This window comes from Primulina eburnea, chromosome 8 (assembly GCF_022965805.1).
Source record: "Primulina eburnea isolate SZY01 chromosome 8, ASM2296580v1, whole genome shotgun sequence".
In the NCBI taxonomy this organism is placed as follows: Eukaryota; Viridiplantae; Streptophyta; class Magnoliopsida; order Lamiales; family Gesneriaceae; genus Primulina; species Primulina eburnea.
The window spans coordinates 33,394,072-33,419,525 of NC_133108.1; positions in this window are offsets into that span (position 1 = coordinate 33,394,072).

The following is a 25,454-nucleotide window of genomic DNA, read 5'->3' on the forward strand; positions in this document are numbered from 1 at the left end:
TAATTAGGATTAAGTATGTCTGATAATGATTTGACAAATATTTAGTATTTTTTAATGTGATCTAGTTGCAAAAACGAATAGAGATTGTAAGTTTCATATTTTTATGCTTTTATAAATATGATAATTAATGTATCAGACTTAAATTTATCATATTTATGTATTATTTTATCTATTTATTGGTTTGAGATAATTACAATTACACTAAAGATAAAAAACGTTTTTTCACGCTTAAGTCTGTGTTAATTTCGCTTAAGCTTGAAAAGTTTGGAGCTCGACATCCACACTTCGGGGCGCTTCACGCTTTTTAGATCGTTGGTAAATAGTCGAATAAGGAGATCTTGTTTCAATTCGTTGTTACATTTTATTTTAAAACCATTTCATTATTTCAATTAGAGTACTCAAATTGATGGTTTTATGGGGGTCATATTTACATATGAATGAAATGTATGTTAATCGGACGTATAATTTCAATTAAATAAATAAATAAATTATTGTGTTGGAAATTGGAATTGCTTTAAATAAATAAGTTCTAAACTGTTGCATTTGGGCCCAGATTTAAGCCCAATCGAACTATATTTAAATCAGCCTTTTGAGCCTTAGATGTACCCACTACTTTATTAGGAGATTAAGCCCTAAAACAATTGTGGTAAATAATTTTTTTTTTTTTGTGAACTTTTATTTACTACAGAAAAAAATAATTTTTTTATATCTAAAAGTTATTTCTTATGCTTTTAAAAAATATATTAATTCTATCCTTCAATTTTCTGAGACAATACTGAAAATTTAAAATACAAGTCAGAACACTTTAGATAGTGTGTAGTACACTGTGAGATTGTTTTACAATATCAGTTTTGTTTTGAACAGTAGAGAATATAGAGAAGAAAGAATAATTTGAAATATTTTATTCATCATTTGAGACCTCTATTTATAGAAGAGATTTACAGAGTTTGAATAGTTGATAACATGATAAGAAGATACAAATCTTATTTCAATAATCATTTACAATATCTTATCTATAACACTCTTACTTAGATGATTATCGACTTAACAAACTACTTCTAAGAGATGTGGGAGCTCAAATGCTGTCTCGTTAAAATCATGTAGAGCCCAAAATCAGTATATGTATAACTCATACATTTATTTAAATTTTAAATTATTTATTTAAGTTTAAAACGATTTTAACGGTGCAAAACTTACGATTTGAATTATTTTAAAATATTATATGTTTATTTGATGCACGTTAAAATATTTTCTTGAGTGTCATGTTTTAGGCGAATATTCGGTACGGGATCGGAAAAAGAGGCTAGCGACGATTTAGGCAATTTATGAAAAATGTGGTATTTATTTCAAGTCGAGAAAATTGTTATTTTAAATGATTCATGAATTTTTAATCATTTTAAAGCTTAATATAATTATTAGGTGATTTTAAGATTTGTCACTTGTGCATTTTATTTTAATTAGGGGAATTTTTGTAAAGTTAGTGTGAGAATTACATTTTTATTAGCATGTTAATTATTAATTAAACAATTTTTTTCTCTAATTAAACCCCTAATCCCTCCACACACACACTACACGTTAATAAAACAAACACAACACACACACAAGTGTTGCAAAATATGAGAGTGGCTAGGGTTCTTGAAAGTTATTTCAGTAGCCACCTTTCCCCTTGCAAATTTCTGGTGATTTACTTCCCTTTTAGAGCAAGAATCGTGTAGAAAGCGTTCCATGGTCATCTCTCGCAATCCTCCACGTCGGTATTCGTTATCTTCGAGTGCTTAGACGCAAAGGCATGTATATTCTTCTATTTTTACATCGATCTTGTCATAGTAAGTATTTGGATGCGTATTGTATGCAAAATCCGTGTATGTTGTGCAAAGTTTGAGCGAAAATGTTTTCAAACGATTTTGGATCTCAAAATAGAGTCCGCTGCTTGTCCAAAACTCACGAATTTATTGTCAAATCGAGTACTGTGAATTTTTGATCGACTTTCTGGTAAAACTTTTCAACATATAAAACATAGTACTTTTCGATATCTTCGATTTGACAATAAATTCGTGAGTTTTGGACAAGAAATGAGTGAGTTATGATCATTTTCGTGTGACTGCTCAAACTGTGATGTTTAAACAATTTTTAGATCTCAAAAACCGAATCTGATGTCATTTCGAATCCTGCAAATTTTCAGTCGGTTCTCTGGAAAACGTTTCAACATATAAAACGTAGTACTTTTTGATATATTCGATTTGATAGTAAATTCGTAATTTTTTGATAAGAGATGAGTGAGTTATGATCATTCTCATGTCAATACTCAACTGTGTTGGTTTTCAAAAAATTTCGCACAGGGCGGCGCTTGGGCGCGAGACCGTACCGCTCGAGCGCCAGACCTTCTGGATGGGGCTCGCTTGAGCAGTAAGATATTACCGCCCGAGCGCCAAGCATTTTGGAAAAAAAAATTTAATTTTTGTCTTGGGCATGCATGCATAATGTATTAGTATGTTTTTGAAGTATGCTAAATGTCTTGTAACCAAATATGAACGGGTTTGGAAGCTGGTAAAGCATGACCGAGTTTAGATCAGGACTAGAAAGTGGTAAAACATGACCAAGGACCAATCCACCCGGTAAAGCATGACCGATGATCTCATGTTTGTGGTAGTGGACATCTCTGCCAGCCCAGTACTGTGGTTTAGTCTGATCAGGCGCATTGTGTTATGAGTCACATGCTTTGAAACATATCTCTACTCAAAATGATGATGATTATGTATGCTCACGTATGTATGATGCAAGTACGTTTATGAAAATGTTGATGAAAAGTTTTACGATATGTTGACACATCTATGTTTATGTAAGTACATTCAAGTTTATGTATTTATGTTATACTTTAAAATGCATGTGGTATCGAGAGCTGAATAGTGTCACCATCAATAATAAGTATCTCTTGTCTAGAATCGAAGACTTATTTGATCAATTGCAAGGAGCATCAATTTTCTCGAAGATAGATATTCGTTCGGGATACCATTTGTTGGAAAGTAAAAGAGTCTGATGTTCATAAGAAGGCTTTTAGGACTTGATATGGACACTACGAGTTTATGGTCCTGCCATTTGGGTTGACCAATGTGCCAACGACTTCATGGATCTCATGAATCGCGTATTTCAACCGTATCTGGATCAATTCATTATAGTCTTCATTGATGACATTCTGATTTACTCAAAAAACCGAGAGAAGCATAGTCAGCACTTGAGAACTCTTCAAATACTGCATGATAGAAATTTATTCACTAATTTCAGCAAGTGCGATTTTTGGCTCGAGAGAGTGGCGCTCTTAGGCCACATTGTTTCTAGAGACGGATTCGAGGTTGATCCGAGCGAATTCGAGGCAGTTAAAGAATTGCAAGTATCGAAGAGCGTAGCCGAGATTCATAGTTTCTTGGGTTTAGCTGGATACTACCAAAAGTTCATTCAAGGTTTCTCTACTATCGCGGTACTCTTGACCGCTTTGACGAAGAAGAATGTAAAATTTATTTGGGGATCCAAATGCCAAGAGTTTTGAGGAGTTGAAGCGAGCATTGACTTCAGCGCCAGTTCTGTCGATGCCATCGGGACAAGGAGAGCATGTTCTCTACACGGACACTTCGAAACTTGGTTTGGGCGTAGTCTTGATGCAAACGACCGAGTTATAGCTTATGCGTCTAGACAGTTGAAAGTTCATGAGAAAAATTACCCAACACACGACCTAGAGCTTGCAGCAGTAGTGTTTGCATTAAAGATTTGGAGACATTACTTATATGGGGAGAAGTGCAAGATTTTCACTTACCATAAAAGCTTGAAGTACTTCTTCACCCAAAAAGAGATGAACATGAGGCAACAAAGATGGCTAGAATGGGTAAAGGACTACGACTGCGATATTAGCTATCATCCGGGCAAATCTAATGTAGTTGCGGATGCATTGAGCAGAAAGACAACAACTATTACTCAATTATCACTTCAGAGACCATTGCAATATGAGATTCAGTGATTCGAGCTTGCAATTTATGCTAGGGGTGAGGCCCCCAATCTTGCTACTATGACAATTTAGTCGAATCTGAGAGATTGAATTCGAGAAGGTTAGTCTTTGATGAGCAATTAAAAAAATGGAGACGAAGAGATGAAGCTAAGGGTCGGAAGCTGTATTCTGAGGAGGATAGCATTGTTCGATATCAAGATCGACTATGGGTTCGTAGTGGCTATTCATTATGAGAGGTTATTATGAAGGAAGCTCACAATATCCTGTACTCCATTCATCCTGGAAGTACGAAAATGTACAAGAATCTACAGTAGTTGTATTGGTAGCCGAGCATGAAATGACACATCTTGTATTTTGTGTCCGAGTGTTTGACATGCCAACAAGTTAAGGGTGAGCATCAGCAGCCAGCCGGGAAGCTTAAGCCATTTTCTATTCCCAAATGGAAATGGAAAAATATTATTATGGATTATGTTGTGGGACTGCCGATGACTATCATGGGAAACAATGCCATATGGGTGATAATTGATTGTCATACAAAATAAGCACGTTTTCTACCTATCAAGACGACATTCACCGTGACACAGTACGTAGAGCTGTATATTAGAGAGATAGTCCGACTGTGAGACCCCGAAAATAAAATAGTATTGATGACATTTTTGTAAATAAGTTGAAAAATATCCAATTTATTTTGATGACATTTTCGTAAATAAGTTGAAAAATAATGAATTAATTTTAAGGACAAAATGATAATTAGTGACATATCTTTGTCTTATTAAGTCCAAATGATTTGAGATTTGGATATAACGTAGAAAACTCAAAGTATAGAAGTTTCATGTTTTGAGTTTTGAAAAATTCGATCGTTTGAATGATCCAAAGGGATATACCGATGTTAAAATGTTAAATATTATATATTATATTATATTAATAAATAAAAAAATAATAATAAAGAAAGAAAGATAAAGTTGAAACTAAGAGAGTTTCATTCTTTCCGAAAATATAGCAGAGAGGAGAGAAAAGTGAGGATACAGTTTTCGATTTTCTTTTCGGTCTTACGACTTATCGGTTTATCCAATCGACGAACCGACTTCAGTTATGGGATCGTTGACACGAGGTCTTCGATTTGAGGTATAAATTTTATATTTTTGATGAAGTTTGAAATTCGTCGATTTTTGAAATAAATCCGATATATTATTAAATCATACAGAAACTGAAGATTGTTGAATAGTGTATGATTTTAACGAAGAAGAGATGATTATAGTGATGTTATTTTGAATTATTCCAAATTTATTATAATTAGGGATTTTTAATCGTTGGATTGAGATTGAAAAATTGTTTGTCTGTTATTATTAATTTTGATTATATATATGCGGTAGACTAACCGACAAGAAATCAAGTTTTGAAGTCGGAATTGACTTATGTTCTGATTTCGATTTGATATGAATTTTTAAAGTTTCAAAAGATATTTGAAACTTATATTGCTGATTTTGAATGATTTTATTGATTTAAATGAATATGTTATTGATGTAGATAGATTATTATACTGATATCGTCAAGCTACATCGACTGGAACGAAGAATTGAGGTATGTTGCGATCGGGTAACATACGACATGTATCTGTATTGTATGATATATGTTTGATTGATTGGATTGAGATTACATGTCTATATGCCTTATTTATTGAGTTGATGTGGCATACATTACATGCACGTTGAGCTATGATCCATGGATACCCTGATATGATTGGATTTGATTCTGGGGTTTGTGAACACGAATGATATGTTTGGCATCATGTGACCCTTAAAACATAGTAATTAGTGGCCCCGATGATTGATTGAGATTTGGGATTTGATGGCGCTTTGTCGACACTATCATACGAGTATCTCTGATTGAGGCCGGTGTGCCAGCTCGAGCATTGATTTGATAGCGATTCGATTGATTCTGACATGTGCTCAGTGGATGTGCATTTGGCCTGATACCTCCACGACATACATGCATTGCATATCATATATCATTATTTAGATACTTGTGGTATATATTGTGGTTGTTTCAGATTGAGCTTTGCTCACCCAGAGGGGGTTGTTGTTGTCTTTATATGTGGATAATGACAGGTACTCCAGGATATCAGGAGGCCGGAGATAGGGCTTCTGGAGGGAGTTACAGTTTGAGCTGAGGTTTTATGTTTTGTTCCCAATATATATATGTATCTATATACCGGGGCATGTCCCGAGGATATGAGTTGTTTGTATGTGGTTGGTTTTGATTATGTGTGGGCATGTTTTATGATATGAGATAAAAAACTATTTTTAGTGTTCAAACAAGATGTTTTGGGCTCATTGCAAAGAAAATTTAAAATCGTTTTTCGCTGTAATTAATTAACACTAATCAAATTGCATTGTAATAACGATTAGGAGTTAAGGGCCCACACCGACTGCATGTGATTTCAGTGTCTATCATTTCTGATCGAGATCCGAGGTTCACCTCATCTTTTTGGAAGAGTCTAGATGCAACTATTGGGACAAAGTTCTTATTCAGTTCATCATTCCATCCTCAAACCTATGGTCAGTCTGAAAGTGTGATTCAAATTTTAGAGGATCTACTCCAAGCTTGTGTAATTGATTTCCATGGAAGTTGGGTACCGAAGTTACCCCTAGTGGAGTTCACCTATAACAATAATTACCAATCATCTATAGGAATGGCACCTTACGAGGCACTTTATGTGAGAAAGTGTAGATCGCCTATACATTGAGACGAGATTGGTGAAAGAGGAGAATTTGGTCTAGACTTGATCAAGCACACCGCCGAACTAGTAGTCAAAATCCGAGATAGGATGAAGACTGTGCAAAGTCTACAAAAAAGTTGCACTGACAAGCGTCGAGGAGAGCTAGAGTTTGCAGTAGGCGACCATGTATTTGTGAAAATAACACCTATGAAGGGTGTTATGAGATTAAGCAAGAAAGGCTAGCTCAGCCCGAGCTTCTTAGAACCGTTTTGAGATTTTGGAGAAGATTGGAACATTAGCTTATAGAGTGGCGTTGCCATCGATACTGGTCGGAGTACACAATGTGTTTCACATCTCGATGCTGCGAAAGTAAATGTCGAACCCTTCACATATACTAAATTATGAACCTCTGCAGTTGATCCGAATATGTCATACGAGGAAAGACCTACACAAATTCTGGATAGACAAGAAAGAAGACTCTGAAACACGGTTATACACATGGACAAAGTCAAGTGGCTAAATCACTCAGAGGAAGAGGCTGTAAGGCCCGAGATTATGATTATCGTAATCTGATATGATTGGTGGAAAATTGAGATGTGATTATAGATGGAACGGATCAGTCCGGGAAAGACGGAAGATGACTTGAATTATGTGCGAGGAAGAGCCCTCGCGCATATACGCGACCCCGCCAGGCGCAAATGCGCGAGGCAGGCAGAGGACCTCGTGCGTATGCGTGACCAGGATTCGGGCATATGCGCAAGGGTGGCCGAGAGTTGTGAAGAACCTCGCGCATATGCGCCGAGCAAGGGCGCGCATATGCGCGAGATGCGGTGAAGGATACGCGTCGAGGTAAGTCACGCATATGCGCGAGAGGTGCAGTGCAGAGAATAAGCCACGTTTTGCTGAGACATATATATATATATATATATATATATTGGGATTGATATCTGACTGATATTGTATTGCCAGTACTTCGGGATTGTACAGTTATGCCATTGAAACAGAATTTGATTGAGTTCTGATTATATCCAGTATTGATTTGATTGGTGTATTGATATTATACTCCTCGACCTTTGTCATTACCAGATTGATATGGACAGATCTGAATTCGAGACTTCGACTTCGTCAGACCGAGAAGAGAAAGGTATAAATCAAAGTTGATTCGGGATTGCACAACTCGAGTTTGATTTAACTTGAGTTTTCTCAAAATCACATACTGAACTGTCATTGCCTCGATATGTTGCAATGTTTGAGATTGTTATGCTTATTCTATTGAATTATAGTTAAGCATATGTTATGTGTAGAGTATAGGCGGATATGCCTAGTCTTTGGGCTGATGTGCCTAGTGTTGGGCGGACTTGCCTAGTCTTTGGCGGAGATGCCAAATTGGCAGGATATGCCAAGTCTTTGGCAGGATATACCAAGACACCAGACGTTTGGTCATATTGATGTGGCATAGGAGTAGAGCAACTTCTAACGCGATATTCGATATAGACAGGACCAAAGTCTGTAATAAGAACGTGCCGCCACCATGATTGGGAGAGTAGGTGGGAGATTGTTGCGTTCTTATTCAGATCGGGATCCCTAGATTAGAAAAAAATCGAATCAAAGTTTATGATTCAGAGATTGTCAATCAGAGTTGATTTACAGTTTTATATCGATTCATGTCTTTCAAATTTGATACATGTTATGGATATTTATTTCATGCTTTTATATCTGTTTATATGATTGCATGTATACATGATTTATACTGGGATATATTTCTCACCGGAGTTATCCGGCTGTTGTCTTGTTTTTATGTGTGCATGACAACAGATGGGACATGTTCAGGGTCAAGATGAAGATGAGAGATTATACGTTAGCGTGAAGATCCGGGCTCAGGAGTAGAATAGGATTCAGCACCTGATGTATAGTGATTGAACCCTAGTTTGAAAAGAAGACATGTAGTACAAGACTTGTGCTTTTATATTGACATGTATATTAAATTTATTACGTTATGTTTCCGCTTTAGTATTTTTTTTAAAAAAAAATTTAGATCCTGTTTATTAATTGATCTAATTATTCCCAAAAATGATTAAGAAATGAATTAGCGTCCGGGAGAGGCTACTTGGGAAACCGAGAGGGACATGAGTAGTCGCTACCAGGAGTTATTCGATAAGTTTAATTTCGAGGAATTTGTAAGGTCTAAAATACGGTAACGTAATCCAACTGCATCCAAATCTATGGAAAAGAGAAAATGAGTAATTAGATGGTTTTAATGGCATGGATTTAATATGGTGTGCATGTTTACATGTTTAAAATAGGGCTTTGTTTCGTTAGAATGCATAAAACACATGCTTATTATTTTACAATTGAATCAAATTTTTAAAAAGACCTAAAGTTAGGGATTTATCAATGGGTAATGCTGCACCAATACCCAACCAAAGAGAAGCGACTGAAGAATGGAAACTGATGACCATATGAGGGAAAATATTTTATTAAATAATTATTTTTAATTGTATAATGTGTGGTGTACTTTAAATAGAATTTTCAAAAATGAGTTGTTTTGAGGTGTTTTTATACGCCAAGTTATATTTTAAAGTGGTAATCGATTTTCGAGAAAAATAGGGGTTCTTTGAGAACTCGGTTATTATTTTCACAAACTTTCCTAAATAAAATATTTTAAATATTAACTAATGGGTTTAGTGGGCCTCTTATACTTGGTTAATGGGCCTAAGCTTGCACCTTGTGTTTTAATTAAAATAAAAGCCCTAAAACCCCACTCTCAAACCCCCTCACCCTAAATTATACTAGGACTCTCTCATCACTCAAGTTACACACTCCACACGTAAATTTTGAGAGTTAAGTCACGGTTTTTGAAGGAAATTCAGCATAGGGTCTTCTTTACGTCGACGTCCTCGCATCGCAAATTGTTTTTCATGCGTAATAAATGCAAAGGCATGCCTTAATCCTCTTTTTTCTCATATATCGCACCATATTATATGTTTGATACATTTTTGCATGAAAAATATGATACATTACCTTGTATATTAGTTTTTATGGCTTTTATGCATAAAAGTAGAGTTCTCTTTTTTTTAATACTCTTCCTAATGATGCACAAAGGGGCTGCCATGGTATGGGAACTCAAAGAGATGTTTTTCAACATGTTAAAAAACCCTTAGGAACATGTTTGAAGGCTGGACAAGGAGGGAAGCTAGGTTGAACGAAAATTGTATTTTTTGTGGACTAGGGTTTCGGCTAGGGCACCCTTGAGAGCCACGGCCTTAGCTAGTGTTATGGCTTGAACAAGAGAACTAATGGGGCTGTGTGTTGGTCCTAGGGTGGCTGCACGATGGTTGGTCCGATGGCTAGGGTGATCGCGTTAGCTTGGGGCTGCGCATGGCTTGGGGATTGCAGTTTTGGAGGCTGCATGTGAAAGGGCAGTGGTTCTAGTAGGTTGCTAAGGGCTTGGTCATGGTCCTAGGACATGTAACTAGGGCCTGGACATGGTGGTTAAGGCTGGAGTCAGTCTAGGGACATGAGGGTAGGCTCAAGCTAGATCTTGGTTTGAAGCATGTAGAATTTTTAGAAAGGTCCTAGGCTTGTTCATGGGCCTTAATTGATTTGATTTGGTTTGTATATGGTATAGTTAGGACTTATTATGAAACTTCTACCATTTAAAATACTACTAGATTTTTTTTTTGTAAATAAATCTTGAAAAAATACATTTTTATTTCAAAAATATATATTTATAGGCATGCATGCAATATCTACCATCAATCACATAATTTAAAAATAAAAGGTATTTAACTACTTGTTAAAAGTATTGCAGCTTAAAAGAGCTCAAATGAACAACATGCAAGTCATGTCAAACCTTAATCATATAAATAATAAAAATAAAGAAAATATACAAGGTTCCTCCTAATTCTTAAACGTAATGTGCGAAAAAAGTGGTCCTCGGGTAAGCATGCACACATCTAGCCCCGCCTACTCAGTCTTCGGGGCCTCCAATCTCCTCATCAATATGCTCAACTACATTATTCACACCTAGTGATTCTATAAACTCAGCACACCGGAATCGTTATAACTAGTATATATACATAACATGCAATGATGAAAAGTACTGGAAACAACATACATTTCATTATCTTAAAAAGCATGAACTTAAACATATCGTGTCAAAACATAATGTGTCCAAAACATGACCCAACATATCATCATATACATATTTGTTTTCTTTATTTGAATTCCGTTCATTAGTTGTGACTTTTGTATCATCGTATTAGTCGATGGATACATCTACATATAAACGTAGTACATGACGGCAGGGACATCAACGACAATATTACCCATCCACTGAGCATTGACCATACATGTCATCGTATTATCATAACATAATATTAGTCACAACCAAATCCCTTCCTCCAAAAACATGTTATCGTATTCATCACTTAAAAAAAACCATGAATACACTTAAAGTAGGCAACGTATTTTTCATATTTCCATAAAAAGTCATGTTCGTGATATCATAAACATTTAACATGAAAGTTTGTGTGATCAGAGTGCTGCTAGGACTGTTAACTCGACTCGTGTGCAAAATGACCATTTCACCCTGGAAACCCTAATTGATCGTTTTACACCTGGACCTCAAAATTTCGACTCGAAGCCAACCAAACACCTTAAAACACCTCAAAAAATATTTACATTTTTTTTCTTAGACGTAAACTTGAGCCTGTTTCATAATTTATACAATTCGTTTTAAAACTTGGACCGGAGTCCCGGTTTTAATCTGAATCAACCCGAAAATTAACCAAAACGTTCCAAGCTTAAACCATGCCTCAACCATAACCTACTAGCTCTTAAAAAACCTAGACCAGCCCACTTAAGATCCTCTAACAGCACCTGAAAGTTGATGGATTTTTCTGCACTAAAGCGAGCCGAACCCTAGAGCACTAAAAACCCTCGAATTCTCGACCCTAGACCAAACCAACGGGGACCACACCTAAACCAACTCTTCCTAACCCACATCTGGACCCTTCTTTACTGACCTAGGCACTACCCTCGGCCTCATGCTCGTGCATCTCTCGGTTCCTCAAGAAACACACAACTTAGTCACCGTATCGTCCTAAATCGACTCATAGCTCTTGGAACTCCATTCTACTCGAGACCAGCCATGTATCACCTCCTCTAGGCCTTGATTTGGACCCTCCTGGATATCATCATGGCCTGGTTCAGCCTTCCTTGGCCGAGCCTATCCTTTCCTTTCACCCGACCAACCGCAAACCCTAGCCCCTCAAGAAGACCGATCGGCCATTCCCCAAAACCTGACCAACTCGTGACTCCGGCACTTAGAGACCTTACCCTTCGACGTGTTTAGCCCCCTAGCATCACAAATCGGAAGCCCCAACAAAAAAACCGTGAGTTATATGTCAAAAAATGCATATTTCGTGACAAAACGATGCATAAACGATTCAACATAAAATATTTAAACATTCCTCATGCAAACACACATACGTCGTCGTATATTAGCATGAATGACGAGAAAAAAAGGCATTTATGGCGTTCATTTGCGATTAAACGCTCGAGACCTTTGTGTAGAACATGCACCGGAGAGGCGGGAAGGGATTTCTTTGAAAACTTTGAGAGGATTTTCAAAAGTGAAGCTGATGGAAATTCAGAATAATGCTGCTGAATGGGGGAGGGATGGCTGTGAGTTTGTGAGGGAGTGTAAGTAGTTTTAGGATTTTTAAAATGTAGTGTTTAAGTTGTAGAATTACGCACTAATGGGCCCTTAATAAAAACTAAAGGGTTAAAATAATTTTTTTCCCATTAAGCAAAAAAAAACTTTTGAAAAATATTTCGTTTAGGTACATTTTTGAAAATATTGCTCGAACCTTTAAAAAGTCCCACAATTCGCTAAATTTTGCGTACCGGTTAAAAACATAACCTGACGAGTAAAAATACCCAACCAATGCTTATTTTCAAAAATCACACTTAAATACACCATATATTAAATAAATAAAAATAATTATTTAATAATTTTTTTCATAATTATCCCCGATCATCGTTCCTCGTTCAAGCGCGAAATACAACTTGAAATCCTAATGCATGAAATTTTAAATAAACCATGAACTAAACCACATATCCATGCAATAATCATGAAATAAAATAATTAAACACATATTTTAGTAAAACTCTAGATTGCATGCAGCCAAGTTACGTAGTTCGAATTTTTTTAGACTTTACAATTCTTCCCTCCTTCAAAAGAATTTCATCCTCAAAATTTAAAATGTACCGAATAACTCTGTGTAGCGGATCTTCTTCTCGGTCTCGGTCTCAGTCTCCCAAGTAGCCTCCTACTCGGAATGATTCAGCCACTTGACATTGACCATGTGGATCACCTTGTTCCGGAGCCTCTTCTCCTGTCTGTCAAAAATCTGAATAGGTCTTTCCTCAAAAGACAGGTTCGGCGTCAGCTGCAGTGGCTAATAGTTCAGCACATGCGAAGGGTTTGACATGTAATTTCGTAGCATCGAGACATGGAACACGTTATGAAATCTTGCCAGATTCGGCGATAATGCAACTCTGTATGCTAGTGTACCAAATCTCTCGAGGATCTCAAATGGTCGTATGAATCTAGGATTGAGTTTGCCCTTCTTTCCAAATCTAATCAAACCCTTCATCGGTGCGACCTTCACGAATATGTGGTCACCCACCGCAAACTCTAGTCCCCTACGTCGCTGATCTGCATAAATCTTCTGTCGGCTCTGAGCGGTCTTCATCCTGTCTCGGATATTGAACACTATCCTGTAACGTCACCCGTTTTAAAAGTGAGGAAATACTTTTTTTAAAAGCTCACAAATTACAAAATTACATTTAACATAATCATATTTATTTTCCAATAAAAGTAGAGCAATTTAAAAATAACCAACGTCATCCAAAATCAACGTATACGTAAATGTGTAAAAATAGTAATATCCTCAATGTATATAAAACTGTTTAACTCATTTCAAAACTCATAACTCAATATGCGGAAAAATGTGCGGTCCTCAGGTTATGTCACCGCACCAAGGTTACCTACTCAGAGTTCAACACCTCCTGTCACCTGCTCAAAATTCTCACCTGTATCACACACGCCTAGTGAGTCTAAAGACTCAACACACCTATACCAGTAATAACAAGTACATATACGTAGCACACAACAGTGAAAAATAGCATAATCAACATACATTTCATGTCTGCAATAAAATATTATATGTAAACGTGTCCTGTCAAAACGTGGTCAAAATCACAGCACGTAACTTCATACTAGCATATGCGTGTTAAATTTTTTAATTTGAATTCCGTTCATTAGCTGTGAATTTCGTATCATCATGTTAGTCGATGGATCTATCTACGTGAACTGTGGTACCCGACGACGAGGATCATCAGCGACAACATTACTCGCCCACTGAGTCCGACCTATATGTCATCGTGTTAGTCACAACTAAATCACTTCTTTCAAAAACGTGTCATCATATTCATCACTTAAATAAAAGCATGCATATACATAATTTTTCTTTTAAACAAAACATGCACCGTATTTATCATAATTGCGTAAAAATTGTAAAAGTGATGCATAACATTTAAAATATCATGAATTTGTGCTCAGGACGCTGTCATGACCAAAATCTCACCCCTGGTGCAAAATGACCATTTTGCCCCCTGGAAACCCAAAAATTACCATTTTACCCATGGACTCCTAAAATTGACCCGAAGCTACCAAACTCGCTAAAATATCAAAAACATATTAAAAGCATTCCTAGACGTAAACTCGAGCCAAAAATCAGAACTTAACCGACTCGTTTTAAGACTTGGATCGGAGTTCCGGTTTTAGCCCGAATCGACTCGAAACTTACCAAAATTTTCCCAACTTTTTACCATATCTTTAAAACTCTTAAAAGACCCTAAAAACCTCAAGATCACACTTCTATACTCCTCGGCCACACCTAGAAGGCTACTGGAAAAATTCGGACGAGCCCTACTCGAGGCCCTAGCTCAACTCCTCTCCACCATTTCTCTCCTAGCTCACCACCACACGAACTAGCCCCTGACTCACCTCTCCTAGACCACCCTAGGACTCTCTTGAACCTACTGCACCCATGCCATCAGCCCCATGAATCAGATGTAAAGCACCCGACCGCTACACTCCCCAAAACACAAACCGAACCCAACTCGCTCAAGACTCCCCTTGCGGTTTCTAGGACGAGACCAGAAGCATTCGAGCATTTCCAGGCCATTGTTCAGACCCACCAGAGTCTGTCCAAGATCTAGATTTGCCTTTGCACCACCAGCCCTAGCCTATCCACCTATTTGAACCAAGAAAGCGTGAAAACCCCAACTGCTACACCTCTCGTCCAATCGCTCCAACCCTCCCGAACCTTACACCAGCCCCATGACACCACAAACATGCTCTGAACTTTCCCTTAGCATCAACATAACAGTATCCCCTTGCACAAAATTCAGAGAACGTGAGCAACAATCGTGTTATGCATGAAAACACATGGAAATCCGAAGATCTATCATGTTCATGTTTGGATCAAGAGTTTTCATGCAAGAATACATCTATATCAGTAACATCAACGTGATGATGCACAAATGATGTTACAAGGCATGCCTGATGATGATCGATGACCAAAACAAGAAGATAGAGACCCGGATGAATTTCTCCTTTGCAAGAAATGAAGTGGCTGAAGGTTTTTCTTGAGTTGCTATTGAGAAAACGAGAGAAAAGTTGAGGGAGAGGGGAGGTGTCGGCTAGATGCTTTAGGTTTAGGTTAAAGAGTGATTTAGGTGGTTAATTATATAATAAAAAACTAGTTAATGAGCCCTAATATGTTTAATTAAAAGCTAAGAAAAGTTTTAGGCCCAAAAAGCTTAAAAATAGGCTCATTAAATCAAAACACACTCCCGAACAATATTTCGTGTGGGTAAGTTCTTGAAAATATTAGCCGAACCCTAAAAAAGTCCCCTGATTCGATAAAATTTGCATACCGTTAAAAATAAAATCATGCGGGTAAAAATGCCCAAGCAAATCCCATTTTTGAAAAACACCCGTAAAAAACTTCATATTAATTAATAAAAATTAATCATGTATGTAATAAAATAATTTTCCTGAAAATTCTCCGATCTCCGTTCCTCGTTCGAGCATGAAATACATCTAAAAACCTTAATGCATGAACTTTTAAAATTTCGTGAATTAAATCCTATCATGCATGAATTATACATAAAATACATAAAAATAATTAAAATATAATTAAAAATAAAAATCCTAGATTGCATGCATTCAGGTTACGTGAATTAAATTCCTGGACCTTACACTTCCTCCAGTAAAGTACCTCATATTGTGCCATGCCATTAGATGCCTGATAACTGTTGTTGTACGTGACTCCATGAGAGGTAACTTCGGCTCTCAGCTGTCCAGGAAGTCGATCATGCAAGCTCTGAGTAGGTCGTCCAATATCTGAATCACTCTCTCCGACTGTCCGTCGGTCTGAGGATGGAAGGAAGTACTGAATAGCAGCTTAGCACCCAATGCCTGATGTAGACTCTTCCAGAATACAGATGTGAACCTCGGATCTATGTCTGACACGATGAAAACTGTAATCCCATTAAGTCGGAATATCTCTCTGATATACAAATCTATGTACTGAGTCATGATTAAAGTCTTCATGATCGGTAGAAAGTGTGTTGACTTAGTGAGCCGATCCACTATCACCCAAATAACATTATATCCTCCAGCTATCCTCGGTAGCCCTGTCACAAAATCCATGGTAACGTTCTCCCATTTCCACTCGGGAATATGGAGTAGTCTCAACTTCCCTGCATGTCTTTGATGCTCTACCTTGAGCTACTGACACGTCAAATATTCAGACACGAAACGCAAGATATCTTGCTTCATGCCCAGCCACCAACAAAGAGACTGAAGGTCCTTATACATCTTCTTACTCTCTCGATGAATGGAGTACGGGGTGTTGTGAGCCTCACTCATGATATCTGCTCTCAAGGAATCACTGCTACGAACCCACAATCGATCACGATATCTGAATATGCTGCCCTCAACTGTATACAACCTCAAGCCCTTAGACTCATCCCTCTGTCTCCACTTCTGTAACTAATCGTCAGAAGTCTACCCTGCTCGAATCATTTCTATCAGTCTCGACTGTACTGTTAGGGTAGAAAAACTAGGGGTATCACCCCTGGCATAAACTGCAAGCTCAATCCTCCGAATCTCTGCATGCAGCGGTCTGTGTACCGACAACTGAGTGATCACTGTATTCTTCCTGCTTAGGGCATCTGCAACCACATTAGCCTTACCCGGATGATAGCTAATATCACAGCCATCATCCTTCATTAGTTCCAGCCATCTCCTCTGTCTCATATTCAGCTCTTTCTATTTGAAGAAGTACTTCAGGCTCTTGTGATCAATGAAAATCCTGCACTTCTCCCCATACAAATAGTACCTCCATATTTTCAGGGCGAATAACACTACTGCTAGCTCGAGGTCATGATTCAGATAATTTTTCTCATGGACCTTTAACTTTCTGGATGCGTAGGCTATAACTCTGTCATGATGCATCAGAACTGCGCCCAAACTGAGCTTCGAAGCAACCGTGTGAAGCACAAACTCTCCTTGCCTTGATGGCATATCTATAACTGGAGCTGAAGTCAATTCCTGCTTCATCTTATCAAAACTCTCCTGACACTCTGATCCTCATATGAATTTGGAATTCTTCTTCTTCAAGGCGGTCATATGCACCGCAATAGAAGAGAAGCACTGAATAAACATCATGTAGTACCCAGAGAATCCCAAGTCTGTCACGCTCTTAGGCACTGGTCAATCTCTTACTGCCTCAACCTTACTGGGATCAACCTCTACTCCATCACGAGATATGATGTGGTCCAAGAATTCCACTTTTTCTAGCTAGAACTCGCATTTACTGAACTTGGAATACAGTCGACTGTCCTACAAAACCTGTACCGTCGTCTTCAGATGCTGACTGTGCTCCTCTCTACTCTTTGAATAGATCGGGATATCGTTTAAGAAAACTATGAAGAACTGATCCAAATACGGCTTAAACACGTGATTCAAGAGATCCATGAAGATCGATGGGGCATTCGTCAATCCGAAGGGCATCACCATAAACTCATAGTACCCATAAAGCGTCCTGAAAACCATCATATGCATTTCAGACTCTCTCACCTTCAGCTGGTGCTATCCTAATCGGAGATCTATCTTCGAGAATACTGATGCTCCTTGAAGCTTATCAAATAGATCCTCGATCCTGGACAATGGATTCTTATTCTTGACCGTGACCCTGTTCAGTTCTCTGTAATCAATGCAGAGTCGCATGCTTTCGTCTTTCTTCTTAATAAACAATACCAGTGCGCCCCATGGAGAAAAGCTCGGGCGAATGAATCCCTTCTCCAGCAAGTCCTATATCTGATCCTTCAACTCTTTCATCTCTGCAGGTGCTAGACTGTGGGGACGCGGACGCTAACTCATTTTCTTAAATCATCATTGGGATTAAATGGATAAATTAAATAAGCTAGGTCGAATTTTTTTTTTTAAATCGAACACCTCCTAAACAAGTGTCTAAAATACTACAACAAATTATGCTCCATTTTATTCAATTTCCAAGATCAAGTGCAATATCTACAACAAGATCAACGATAAAAAATTGTTCAAAATAAAGTCATAACAAACTAGTGTTTATCAGCTACATTTCAAGTGTTGAACAACCAGTTTTACATCTAAGCCCAGATCACCACTCTAATCTCGATCTTTCATGCTCTTCTCGGCCCTGATCCTTTCCCACCTGTTGTCAAGCACACATACAAACACAACAATAGCCGGATAAATCCGATGAGAAATATATTTCCCAGTATGAACAACGTATACTTGCATTTCATATATGCATATACAAAAGCATAAAACATCTGTCAACGGCATGTATCATAGTCTAAGAAAACATAAATCGATACAAACTTTAAATCAAACTCTTAATCTTTGACTCGACTCTTATCTAGAGATCCCGGTTCGAACAAGAACGTAACAAGTCTCCCACCTACTATTCCCTTCTAGATGGTGGTACGTTCTTATTCCCAGACTTCGGCACACTATATCGAGTGTCTACAATAGTAGTCGATCTTCTCCTAAGCGCATGGATATAAACCAAACGTCCAGTGACTTGACACTTCTACCAAAGACTCATCCAAGATGTCTATCTCATAATACATGCTTTTCTTTAACTCAATAGACTAAGCATATTAATCTCAAGAATTTCAAACACATCAAAGCAATAACAATTTAGTTTGTGGTTTTGGGAACTCAAGTCATATCTTAATCGAGTTATCTATCCCAGTTTAACATTGATTTATACCTTTCTTTTCTCGGTTTTTGGTTTGACACAACAAATCTCAATCTTGCATTGCTCGTGCTTCTACCGGTTTCGAAGTTGAATTCTCAAGTTCGAAGCCTTCAATACCAAATCTGGAATGACATTTTGGAGAGACACAATATCAACTTAAAAATCAAAGCAAGACATGGTATGATCAATCTAAATCTAATTATGCTTCGACGGCATAACGGCGCAATTTCGAGTTACCCGGCAACTCAAACAACATTAGATGAATATCAACAACTCGTAACCATCAACAAATGAAAACCACAATTCCAAAATATGAACAACCCCATTCAACATAGGTTTGAAAATAATAACAATTGCATACGTTGTCCGTTCTTAGATCCGGTTTCGATTATTTTCTTACCATAGTCTCAAGAACATATAATATCAATCAAATTATGATTCCTCCAACATCAATTTTTGGAACCATGCAGGAAAATAAGAAAACTTACATCACTTCGAAGCTCTTGACGAGAAAAGCACACAATCAAAATTCTAATATCCAAGGAAGCTTGAGGATTTCCATGGAGTTTGTCTCGGTTCATGGCAGAAAATTCTGAATGAAATGAAGGTTGTCTACATGTTAATATGCATGGCAAGACATATGTCCTCTTCTAAGTTCACGTCCAGCACTTCTCGCACATATGCGAGCCCGATGCTCACGCATATGCTCGAGACTCTCTGTCTCGACGCTTGGAAATCTATCTGCTCGCGCATATGATCGCCTCGTCTCCGCGCATGTGCGCAAGGTATCCTGGCCCAACTTTCACCTTCTCGCGAATATGTGCGCCTCATCTCGCGCATATGCGCGAGGTCTTATACCTCTACATTCATCTTCTCGCGCTTATGCGGGCCTCGTCTCCGCGCATTTCCGCGAGGTCTTCTGGCCTCCACACTCCCATGCTTTCCCACGCCTTACTCGGAGATTGGCCTTCATGATCGCATCAATTCTTCAATTAAATAATCTCGTATTACAATGATATAATCTCGGGCCTTATACTTCTCCCCCTCTGAGACATGATTTCGTACTTCAAATCACTGACAATCAAATCACAAAAGATAAGAAATATAACAGAAGCTAAATAAGAAACTCACATTAGTGAAACAACTCTAGAAATTCTGTCTCTTATCTGATTTAGTCTCCCACGTAGCTTCTTCAATGCCATGACGACTCTACTGAACTTTCACAAGCGGAATAGTCTTCGTTCTGAGCTGCTTTTCTTTACGATCGAGAATCTGAAGTGGCTTTTCGAAATAACTCAGAGTTTCATCGAGTTCGGCCTCATTAGGCTGAAGAACATGAGAAGCACCAGGAAGATATTTCCGTAGCATAGACACATGAAAGACGTCATGTATTCCAGATAGAGATGGAGGAAGAGCGAGTCGATAGGCACGATCACCTATCTTCTGAAGAATCTCATACGGACTGATATAAAGTGGAGACAACTTCCCTCGCTTGCCAAATCTGACAACGCCTCTGAAAGGAGAAATCTTCAGAAATACTCTGTCTCCTTGCTCAAAATCTAAAGGTCGACGTCGAATATTTGCATATTTGGCCTGTCTATCCTGAGCTGTCTTCATTCTCTGCTGAATCAGCTTTACTTTTTCAATCATATCTCGAATCATGTCAGGCCCAATTTCAGGTACCTCGGAGATATCATCCCAGTAGAGAGGAGATCTGCATTTCTTGTCGTATAAAGCTTCAAACGGAGCCATCTCTATACTCGTTTGATAGCAGTTGTTGTATGAAAATTCACAGAGTGATAAGGAATCTTGCCAACTAGTGCCAAAGTCTAGCATTACAGCTGTAAGCATATCCTCTAATCTCTGGATTGTCCTTTCCGATTGTCCATCTGTCTGAGGATGATATGCTGTACTCAGGTGTAATTTCGTACCTAGAGCTTGTTGCAAACTCTGCCAAAAGTGTGAAGTAAATCGAGGGTCATGATCTGATACGATGGACTTTGGTACTCCATCCAATCTAACTACTTCTCTGACATAAATTTCTGCCATCTGATCGTGTCTGTATGTCATTCGATAAGGAATAAAACACACGGATTTTGTTATTCTGTCAATAACAACCCGAATCGCATCACAACCTCGGGAAGATCGTGGTAGATTCATAACAAAATCCATGGAAATGTGATCTCATTTCCATTCTGAAATAGATAAGCTATGTAGTAGACCTCCTGATTTCATTCTTTCTGCTTTCATCTATTGGCAATTCAAGCATTTGGACACAAAATCTGCGATATCTGATTTCACCTGTTTCCACCAAAACTGTTTCTTCAAATCATTGTACATTTTTCTTCCATCAGGATGAACACTAAAATGACTACAGTGTGCTTCTGTCAAAATCTGTTGTCTCAAATCTGAAACATCTGGCACAATAAGACGATAATTCACATATAACACATTATCACAAACCTGATATTCTGATTGATGCCCTGATCTGACAATTGCAATCAAATTCTGAATATTCTGATCATCTTTCTGTGTTTCTTTGAATCTTAAAATAAGCTCTGGTTCAACTTGAATAGTACAAAGTCTCAGAGGTTTACAATTTGTCTCAAATACAAATCCAGAAATATGGCAATCTTCAATCAAATCCGAGACACCAATCGTCGATAGGGATAAAGAACATAATTTTCGACTCAGTGCATCAGCTGCTGCATTTGATTTCCCTGGGTAATATTTGATTCCACAATCAAAATCTTTCAGCAAATCAAGCCATCTACGTTGCCTTATATTTAGTTCTGACTGTGAAAATAGATATTTTAAACTCTTGTGATCATAATAAATTTCAAATTTCTCACCATATAGATAGTGTTGTCAAATCTTCAATGCAAATACGATGGCAGCCAATTCAAGATCATGAATTGGGTAGCGAGTCTCATGTGGTTTTAATTGTCTTGAGGCATAAGCAATAAAATGTCCTCGCTGCATCAGAACACAACCTATTCCCCTGTGAGAAGCATCACAATAAACAACAAAATCACCAGTGCCTGACGGAATAGTCAACACCGGAGCGCTGGTTAATCTCTTTTTCAACTCTAGAAAGCTAGATTCACATGCCTCTGACCAAACAAAAGGGGCATTTTTCTGGGTTAGCTGAGTAATCGTTTTAGCAATACTAGAATTTTTTTTGATAAATCGACGATAATAGCGCGCTAAACCCATGAAACTGCGTATCTCTGGCACTAATGTCGGTCTAGGCCAATCGATGAAAGCCTCAACTTTTCTAGGATCAACAGAAATACCATCTCCAGATATAATGTGCCCTAGAAATACAAGTTGTTTCAGCCAAAACTCACATTTCGATAGCTTTGCATACAGTTTCTCAGCTCTCAAATATTTCAATACAATTCTCAAATGCTCAGCATGATCAATCATATTTTTCGAATAAATCAGAATATCATCAATAAAGATAATCACAAAATCATCAAGATATTTATGAAATATACGGTTCATTAAACCCATAAATACAGTTGAAGCATTCGTTAAACCAAACGGCATGACTATAAACTCGTAGTGGCTATACCTGGTTCTGAAAGCTGTCTTCGATATATCAGAATCTTTGACTCTCAACTGATGATATCCAGATCTCAAATCAATCTTGGATTAAACTGAAGAACCCTGCAACTGATCAAATAGGTCATCAATAGGAGGTAAAGGGTATTTATTCTTTATAGTAGCTTTGTTCAATTGCCGATAATCAATGCAGAGTCTCATTGAGCCGTCTTTCTTTCTGACGAAGAGTACTGGAGCGCCCCAAGGAGAAACACTCGGTCTGATGTAACCCTTGGCTAGTAAATCCTCTAGCCGATCTTTCAATTCTTTCAGTTCTACTGGTGCCATTCTATATGGAGCTTTAGAAATAGGTGTTGTACCTGGTATCGGCTCAATGCTTAAGTCTATTTCTCGGACTGGAGGCAAAACCAGAATCTCATCTGAAAAGACATCAGAAAACTCACATACCATTGGCAAATTTGCCAATGAAGGGCTCGACTTCAGTACATCTACTGAATACACAAGGAATCCATCTACTCCCTTATGCAATAATCGAGTCATAGACAAAGCAGATACTAAAGGAATTCGAGCTCTGGAACCCATACCGTAAAATTTCCATTCATTAGCCATCTCAGGTCTGAATCTTACAATTTTTGGAAACAATCTACGGTAGCTCTGTAATTGGTCAGCATATCAATACCAATAATGCAATCAAAATCAGACAAACCAAGTACAATACAATCTAACTCTATCCCATTACCATCATACTGCAGCATACAATGTCTAACAGAATTCACTGTTATAAGACATCTCCCCAAAGGTGAAAGAGACAGATACTACATCAGATAAAGACTCAACAGGCAAGGCATGCATCAATGCAAATCACTCAGAGATAAAAGTATGGGATGCACCCGTATCTATCAATACATAAGCAGGATAACCACAAAGAGAACAGTTACCTGCAACCACATCATCAGGTGCTTCCTGGGCCTGTTCCTCGGTCAATGCAAACACTTTAGCCTGCTGTCTCGGAGGCTGGCTAACAGTCTAGCTTCCTCCTGTCCTCGGATGTGACTGGGTAGATGGTGACTGGAAAGAGTGAACAGAAGATGATCGTCTATCAGCCTGAGCCACTGATCCAGATGATCCTGCTCCCCGGGATCGTTGAGAACCTCTGTGTGGACAGAGTTTGGCAAAGTGTCCTGGTTGTCGACATATGTTACAACTACAAAACACTCCTTGGCATTGCTCTGTTGGATGTCTTCCTCCACATGTTCTGGAATAGACCCCTGTATAATTGGAACTCTGGCCAGAACCGATCTGTCGTGAGCCACTGGAGCTAGATGAACTACTTCCAGACTTCTTAAACTGTTTCCCTCGGGCTTTCAGATTATCCTTCTTCCCACTGCTGCTACCGCCACTATCAAATCTGGGAGGTGGTTGGTGGAATTGAGCTGAAGGTGGTTGTTGTTTCTGTGTTAGAGTGACAAACGAAGTTCCTCTTTGCTTGATCAAACCCGCTTCAGCTCCTTTTGCTCTGTTCGAGGCATCAAAAAAATTATTTGGTCGCCCTGTATTTACCAGTGTAAAAATTTCAGGATTCAGCCCATTGATAAACTCATCAGCGAATTCTTCATCATTATCAGCAACATGAGGAGCAAAACGCAGCAAGGTAGAAAATTTGGCCACGTATTCTTCAATATTCAGATGACCCTGTTTCAGGTTGACAAACTCTGCACCATTTTCCTTTCTGTACGATACTTGGAAAAATCGTTGATAAAATTCGGCTTTAAAGATCTTCCAAGTAATCACCGTACCTCGATACTCCAAAGCTTTCTTGGTTGTGAGCCACCAACTTTTCCCAACCTCATGTAACTGGTGCCCAATCAGTCTAACTCTACGCTCATCTGTATAGTTAAGTGAATCAAACAAAATCTCAATATCCTCAAGCCAGCTCTCGCAATCGATAGAAGTCTCAATGCCTTTCAAAGTTGGCGGTTTAAATGACTGAAATCTCTTTAACACTGTTTCCATGGGTGTTGCTGTAACATCCATCGGATTATTTGAAGTACTAACCTGTTCCGGGGCTCTTCAAGGAGACATATCTGATTATCAAAATGGTGAGTAATCAAATCTAGCAATTCTGTCCCAGTCCTCTTCTGATCATCATACTTCTGATCAAGAATCGGTTCTGATTCATTCTCCAATAATACACATTTCCACTCAAATCAGATAATCAGGTAAACATGTACTTTCTAAAACAGTAAAACATTATGTCAGACTAGCATATAACGTTTGTAAATCAACATTACAATAAATCGCATGCTAGTATCACAAAAACAAGAAAGAAAACTCCATGTACCCCGATCACTCTCTTCTATTTCAGTCTAAGGAACATACAGATCTGATACCACATGTTTTTGGGACCCGGACGCTAACTCTTTTCTTAACACATCATTGGGATTAAATGGATCAATTAAATAAGCTAGGTCTAATTTTTTTTAATCGAACACCTCATAAACAAGTGTCTAAAATACTACAACAACTTATGCTCCATTTTATTCAATTTACAAGATCAAGTGCAATATCTACAATATGATCAACGATAAAAAATTGTTCAAAATAAAGTCATCACAAACTAGTGTTTATCAGCTACATTTCAAGCGTTGAACAACCAGTTTTATATCTAAGCCCGGATCACCACTCTAATCTCGATCTTTCATGCTCTTCTCGACCCTGATCATGTCCCACCTGTTGTCATGCACACATACAAACACAACAGCAGCCGGATAAATCCGATGAG